General features: G+C 45.7%; 1 pseudogene; it reads left to right on the top strand.

Annotated features, from left to right (window-relative positions):
- Nucleotides 1–1,334: 1,334 nt before the first annotated feature.
- The window catches only part of LOC115137344 (palmitoyltransferase ZDHHC5-A-like), a 24,789-nt pseudogene continuing 18,027 nt past the window's right edge, over nucleotides 1,335–8,096 (top strand).

Below are 8,096 nucleotides of genomic sequence, written 5' to 3' on the forward strand. Positions count from 1 at the left end.
CTCAGGTGCTGCGTCTTATCGCTGTCTTCTCACCTCATGTGGCGGACAATGGGCCGTGTTCTGGACAATACCTCTTTCGACAGAGGATGTAGGCCTCCTGGGGCAAAACGGCAAAATGAGCGTCGGTATTGTGCAAGTTCAGGTTGTACCCCCGGTCCCGACGAGCGCGTTCTCATTTGGTGCCAAACGTGGTGTCCTTCGCAGGCCCAGACACACAGTCACTCACATTCACTCACAGTCACTCACAGTCACTCACATTCAGTCACAGTCACTCACATTCACTCACAGTCACTCACAGTCACAGTCACTCACATTCACTCCGTCTCACTCGTACGCTCGCGGTTCACACCCTCTAGCATTGGTTGTGTCTGAATGGCACATGGGGCCCTGGTTATAGGGCCCAACTCCCATTTTTGAGTTGGCTAATTATGAAAAGCGTCGTCTCTCAACACCTTGTCATACACTGTTTGGAGACGAGGGACAGGACACTTTTATTTGTCTTTTTTTTGTTGTTCTCACACTCTTTCAGATGAATCCCTGGAGGGCTAACGGAATATCTGCCAGACCCAATCACACCTTTGTTTTTATGGATTTGTTTTTTAGGAACCAGAATGATTGCTGGCCGAGATAAAAATATATATATATTGCCCACAGACACACTCCCGGTTGACGGGCGCGCACACACACACACACACACACACACACACACACACACACACACACACACAGTGACAACAGCAGATCACTTCCACAGCAGAAGCAAGGTGAACAACCGACGCTTTCCTGCTAGACTAGTTGGTGCTCGACATTGAATGCTGTTTTGTTTACGATGAAGTCCCATACATAGAGTTGGCTGTGGTTCATGATGGAGCTAAAGACGTGTATCTCTCTCCCACGCTTTTCCTCTCCCTCGCTTTCCCCTCTCTCTTATTCCCACCCTCCCCTTTCTCTATCCCATCTGTCTCTCTCCCCACTCTCCTCCTCCTCCCTCCCTATAGGAGCTGTGTCCCAGCAGACGTCTAGAGGCCGTGCCAGACGTATCTGACTACAGAGAGGACGATCACCAGTGACACGCCAGCGGGGGGTGGAGAGAGAGACCGTGCCTGTTGGAAAACCTGTTGGATCTTTTATTACAGATTATCACACTGCTCTCCTAACTGCCACTCTCCCCCTTCACACACACACACACACACAGAGAATCACACACACACACACACACACTCCTCTAGAAGTAGCCCTAGAGAGTCACATAAACGTCTCGCAGTCACTCAGACACGCCCGCCGAGACCCAGAGTTGCTTCCCAGGGGTCGTAGTGGGAGGGTGTCGTCCCCCCTCTCGGTGCACTCCGCTGGGGGACGGAAGTAGAGGAATGGCCCTGGGGGAATGGGAATGGCTGGCTGGCTGCCTCGCTCAGTGAGACGGCGGCTTATGTAACTAACGGCCCTCCTCATCGTCCTCTCCTTGGCTAGCTAACGCAGCTGGGCCTTGGATGTCCACAGGCACTGGGGAGGAGCTCTTCATCAATATCCACTAGGGAGATCCAGCTTCTAATTTTCAGGCCCTTCCTCTTCCTCTCTGGGTTCAACTTTTTTTTCTATCCTTTTTTTGTTTGTTTTTCTTTAACCGTTTTCCAGGAGGATCTTTCAGGGTGTTTCGGATATGTGCCCCCTCATGGACTCCTACAGGTTACAGGGACACGCACAGTTTGACCTGTGTACACGTCTTCTTCCACCCACACCTGTAGCAGGTGGGATCGACCTCTGAGACCTCCCGCTTGTCTCCCGTTGGCTCAGGGATGCCCCGACCAGGAAGACCAACGTCTGAGCGTCCGCCTACGAGCACATTGGCGTTGTGAAAATGCTGTTTGGACTGAAGGGACAGCCATTTTTATTTAGTGAGGAAACTAGCTGACTTCCAGAGCAACTACAGGACTGCCTGAGATATTAGTCTCCGCTGATTTTTCGCTCTTGTTTTGATGTTGTTTTGTTTTCCCATCTCATCTGAGGATTGAGCCAACCAGGGAGCAAAATACAGAGAGACAAGAATCCCACTTGGACACAATCAAAGACCATTTTGCTCTCCTTTTCTCTCTCCTCTCTCTCTCTCTCTTTCTCTCTCTCCCCTCCCCCCTTTGTTTACCAGTTTACACAGTAGACCAGCTACAGTGATACCTTTTCTATCGAGGCAGAAAATAAACTGCTATGTTGCGATCTTTTTACGTCTTGACCCGCATCGAATCAAAAACCTTGCAATCAATCTCTACCTCTCGATCGCTACATCCTCCTTTTTAAAACATCTGTGTCAGAGCCACATTCATACTCAGTCGGTCACAGACAAGAGTAGCGTACAGACGGAACCGTACAATCTGCAGACGGAAGCAATGTGTCATCTTCGTCTGGAAGGGGAGAAGTTTATTGGGTCTGAATGTCATTGAACTGAACCAGAGGTCGTTAAAATATTAAGTTATTGATCCGGGCTTTCATTGAACAGGGAATGTATAGCAGGTCAACCAAAGCGATCTGCCTCATCCTCTGTACCTACCTGACCCTTTGACCCCTCAAAGTTGAGTAGTTGTTTAAAAAAAACAAAAAAAAAATGTTTATGAGTCTTAAGGACTAGATGAGAGTGAGATTGTAATGAATAAAAAGGAAATGTACGTTTTTAAAACGGCTTCACCAAATCATATACATGATGCTTTACTGAGACATCCTACTTCTTTTCTTTAGAAAAGGGAGGGTCCAAGATTTTTCGAAACCCCACCTGAAACGATCAAGCCATATCACAGCTTTTACATTTTTTTTTATTGCACAATTTTATTTTTGTATCGTACAATCACTAAGCCTTCAATTAAGTTATTTACCTCTCGCACGCACACATTTCTTGATATTCCTTTTAAAAACGTCAAGATATTTACCCAAATCCACTGTAAGGAACCATTTTTAAAGACTAAAGAGAAGAAACCAATCAATTTAAAAGCATCAGCCTTGAGATTGACCCACAATTGAGCAGAGCTTGTCGTTGTCGTCCTCCTGTATGAAGCCAGTACTTCAAGCATAGAGCGGCAACGCCTCAATCTTACGAGAACACGTCTTTTTTAAATAGCGGCTCTTGTTTAGCTTCATGTTCCAGTCTACTTTTATGTTGACCTGTGTGTAAAACAAAAGGCCTTCTAGTGGAGTTTCTTTAAGCCTTTAGCTGTCAGAGTCCAACTCAATCAACCCCCCCCCCCCCCCCTCTATCTCTGTCTTATCTCCCCCCTTTCAAATACTCTCTGACTTATCTTAACCCCTCCTCTCAGACGAGGCCGAAGGTCAAGTTGAATAGACGCCCGACAACTTTAAGCAAAGGGACAGAGTTGTTTTATGAGCACGCGGTTTAGGGAGGGCCGGTCTATCTCCCTTTCTCTTCATCCCCCTCTTTCCGGTGAACATGCAGAGGCGTGGGTCTTCTCTCGTCCTGGTCCGATTGAGAAGGGGACTCCTCTACCTCCCTCTCTAACCCCGTCAATCCCTCTCCCTCTCTCTCTCTGTGCCCTTTCTCTTAATCTCTCCCTCCCTCTTTATCTATAATCCATCCCTCCATCCACACACCCCAGACAAATCCTCTCCCTCCCTGGGTATTCCCCTCCCCTCTCCCCCTGTGTGATGCCGGGCAGCAGTAAGAGTGGAGGTGTGGGTGGCCTCCCCTCGCCCCCCCACACCGCCTCCCCGTCCCGGCCACTTCGCCCGTCCCGCTACGTGCCCGTGTCGGCGGCGACAGCCTTCCTGGTGGGATCCACCACGCTCTTCTTCTGCTTCACGTGAGTACGACCAAACACACTCATACACGCGTCATACGCACAGCGTGTACACATCCTACACATGTCTGACACACACACACACACACACACACAAGTCCGTCTCCTCAAACACACCCACACCTTTACATAAACACTGCTATCACCACACACACCCTCACTTGGTTTGTTCTCTGCCTTTCTGGAAAGACACTCGCATGCACATCAGTCCTCACACACCAGTCCCCTACGGCCTGTAGTGTGACAGTTATTGAGTAGTGCACCATCAGTCAACCCCTGACAATGGGACAGAGCAGAGCAACGTCAGACGTAAAGACACGTACTCAACATGCTCCTCAGCTCTCTCTCTCTCTCTCTCTCTCTCTCTCTACTCAACATGCTCCTCAGCTCTCTCTCTCTCTACTCAACATACTCCTCAGCTCTCTCTCTCTCTCTCTACTCAACATGCTCCTCAGCTCTCTCTCTCTACTCAACATGCTCCTCAGCTCTCTCTCTCTCTACTCAACATGCTCCTCAGCTCCCTCTCTCTCTCTACTCAACATGCTCCTCAGCTCCCTCTCTCTCTCTACTCAACATGCTCCTCAGCTCTCTCTCTCTCTCTACTCAACATGCTCCTCAGCTCTCTCTCTCTCTCTCTCTCTACTCAACATGCTCCTCAGCTCTCTCTCTCTCTACTCAACATGCTCCTCAGCTCTCTCTCTCTCTCTACTCAACATGCTCCTCAGCTCTCTCCCTCTACTCAACATGCTCCTCAGCTCTCTCTCCCTACTCAACATGCTCCTCAGCTCTCTCTCTCTCTACTCAACATACTCCTCAGCTCTCTCTCTCTACTCAACATGCTCCTCAGCTCTCTCTCTCTACTCAACATGCTCCTCAGCTCTCTCTCTCTCTACTCAACATGCTCCTCAGCTCTCTCTCTCTCTACTCAACATGCTCCTCAGCTCTCTCTCTCTACTCAACATGCTCCTCAGCTCTCTCTCTCTCTACTCAACATGCTCCTCAGCTCTCTCTCTCTCTACTCAACATGCTCCTCAGCTCTCTCTCTCTCTACTCAACATGCTCCTCAGCTCTCTCTCTCTCTCTCCAACATGCTCCTCAGCTCTCTCTCTCTCTCTCTCTCTACTCAACATGCTCCTCAGCTCTCTCTCTCACTCTCTACTCAATATGCTCCTTAGCGCTCTCTCTCTACTCAACATGCTCCTCAGCGCGCTCTCTTTCAATTCAATTTGCTTTATTGGCATGACGTAACAATGTACATATTGCCAAAGCTTATTTAGGATATTTACAATATAAAATAAAAATGAGAATCAAAATTGTCAACGGGACAACAGTAACAACAATAACCAAGTGTCAAAATAACGATACATTCAACAATAACAATAAGCATACAGTAGAGTACATGTGCAGGTTGATTGGTCTGTCAGACACTGTCGCTCAACTTATGGCAGGCAGCAATGTAGTGCGCTGCCAACCCACAGCTCTCTGCGTCCTCCCCCAACAGGACGGGCAGCCTACTCTCATCAGAGAGGTCTTTGAAACCTTGAGTAAGGGTTTCAAATTTGGGGAAATGACACTCTCTAATTGTTTTATATTTTTGACATTTAGTCAGGAAATGCAGCTCTGTCTCAGGTTCTGCTGTTGTGCAGTGGTTACACAGCCTTTCGTCTACAGGGAGCCAGGTTTTCCTGTGTCTACCCTTCTCAATGGCAAGGCTGTGCTCACTGAGCCTGTACTTTGTCAAGGTTTTTCTAAGGTTTTGATCAGTAACCATGGTCAAATAGTTGGCCACGGTGTACTGTCGATTTAGGGCCAGATAGCACTGCATTTTGCTCTGTGTTTGTGCTTGTGTTTCCCAATAAGCAATATAGTTTTGTTTTGACTGTGTTGTAATTTGGTTTATCCTGATTGATTGGATGTTCTGGTCCTGAGGCTTCAGTGTGTTAGTAGAACAGGTTTGTGAACTCAGCCCCAGGACCAGCTGGATGAGGGGACTCTTTTCTTTGCTCAGCTCTTGGCATTGCAGGGCTTGGTAGTGATATGAGAGGGGTCACTGTATTTTAGATGTTTCCAAAACTTAATTTCTCTGTTTTTAGTTTTTATTATTAGTGGATATTGGCCTAATTCTGCCCTGCATGCATTGTTTGTAGTTTTCCTCTGGACATGTAGGAGAATCTTACCGAACTCTGCATGCTGGGTTTCAATGGGGTGTTTGTCCCATTTGATGAAATCTTGTTTTGCCAGTGGACCCCACACCTCGCTGCCATAGAGTGCAATTGTTTCAATGACATATTCAATTAGTTTTAGACAAATTTTAATAGGTATTTAAATTTGAATGCGCTTATTAATGGCATAGAATGCCCTGCATACTTTCTCTCTCAGTTCATTCACTGCCTCATTAAGGTGTCCAGTTGAGCTTATTTTTAAACCTAAGTAATTGTAGTGTGTGCAGTACTCTATATATTTTGTACCAATTGAGAACTTTGGTCTGAGATCTGGATCTTCTCTGGAAAATCATTATTTTAGTATTTTTGGGGTTTACTGCCAGGGCCCAGGTCTGGCAGTACTGCTCTAGCAGGTCCAGGTTCTGCTGTAGGCCATGTGCTGTGGGTGACAGCAGGCATAGGTCATCTGCGAGGAGTAGGCATTTGACTTCTGAATTGTGGAGACTAACACCAGGGGCTGAGGATTTTTCTAGAATAGTGGCCAATTCGTTGATGTAAATATTGAAGAGTGCAGGGCTCAGATTACAACCCTGGCGAAGGCCCCACCCCTGGTTAAAGAATTCTGTTCTTTTCTTGCCAATTTTAATGCTGCATGTATTGCCAGTATACATTGATTTAATTATGTCATATGTTTTACCCCCTACACCACTTTCAATAACTTTGTAGAACAGTCTTGTATGCCAAATAGAATCAAATGCTTTTTGGAAGTCGATAAAGCAAGCGTATATTTTGCTATTATTTTGGTGGACATGTTTATCTATCAGGGTGCGTAGGGTGTAAATATGATCAGTTGTGCGATGTTTTGGTATAAATCCAGTTTGGCTTTTACTCAAGACATTGTGCTTATTAAAGAAGTTTAGAACTACATAAAACCTTCCCCAGGTTACTGTTCACACAAATTCCTCTGTAATTGTTAGGGTCAAATTTGTCTCCGTTTTTTAAATATTAGGTTTATGGGTCCTTGATTCCAGATGTCAGGAAAATAACCTACACTCAGGATCAAATTAAACAGTTTTAATATAGCCAATTAAGATTTGGCACTAGTGAGTTTGAGCATCTCATTTAGGATGCCATCAGGTCCACATGCTTTTTTAAATTTGAGAGCCTGAAGTTTCTTAGAGCTCCTGGTCAGTAATTGGGGAATCCAATGGATTTTGATTGTCCTTTCATTCAACTTCTCATGAATTTGGCATTGTTCTGCGTTTGTGTCAATTTGAACGGTGTCGTAGAGTGTTTTAAAATGGGTTGTCCATATGTCACCATTTTGTATCGCTAATTCCTGACAGAAGTTTTTTGTGTTTATGGACTCCTCAATTAGTGTCAGCTGCTTGCTGTTGTACTGTGCTTTTTTGGTTCTGAGTGTTACGTTTTATAGAGTTTTAAAGTCTCACAGGAATGAAGGCGTAATTCACCATTATTTGGGTCTCTGTGCTTTTGGTTGGATAGTGTTCTAATTTTTTTCCTTATAATTTTACAATCTGCATCAAACCAGTTGTCATCTGTGATCTTTTTTGTTTTGTTTTTTATCCATTTCAATTGTGCTTCTTTTGCTGTTTGCCTGAATATATATAGTTGATGTTTTTTACTGCCAGATTGGTGCCTTCTTCACTGTGAGTGAATGTGGTATCCAGAAAGTTATCTAAGAGTGTTTGGATGTTTTGGTTCCAGGTTGCATTCTGGTATTATTCTGTGCTGTTTTGGGCCCATCTGTATGAATTTCTGATGTTGTACAGCTTACTGGGCTGTGAATGTCTGGTTGTTTCCATGTCTGTTCTTTTGAGGAACAACGTAATTTGGCTGTGATCAGACAGAGGTGTTAGTGGCTTGACAGTGAATGAGCATGAGAGAGAAAGTGTCAATGTCTGTGATCATATAGTCTACTGTACTGTGGCCAAGAGGTGAGCAGTAGGTGAATCTCCCCAAAGAGTCCCCCCCTGTAACCTATCATTGACAAAGTACAGACCCAGGCTTCTACAGAGCTGCAACAGATCCCTTCCGTTGTTGTTGACGGTGCTGTCACTGTTGTTTCTATGGGGGAGATGAAGACAGTTAGAGACACTATGGCCTGTAATAAAGC

Source organism: Oncorhynchus nerka, linkage group LG11 (genome assembly GCF_034236695.1).
Source record: "Oncorhynchus nerka isolate Pitt River linkage group LG11, Oner_Uvic_2.0, whole genome shotgun sequence".
Classification (NCBI taxonomy): Eukaryota; Metazoa; Chordata; class Actinopteri; order Salmoniformes; family Salmonidae; genus Oncorhynchus; species Oncorhynchus nerka.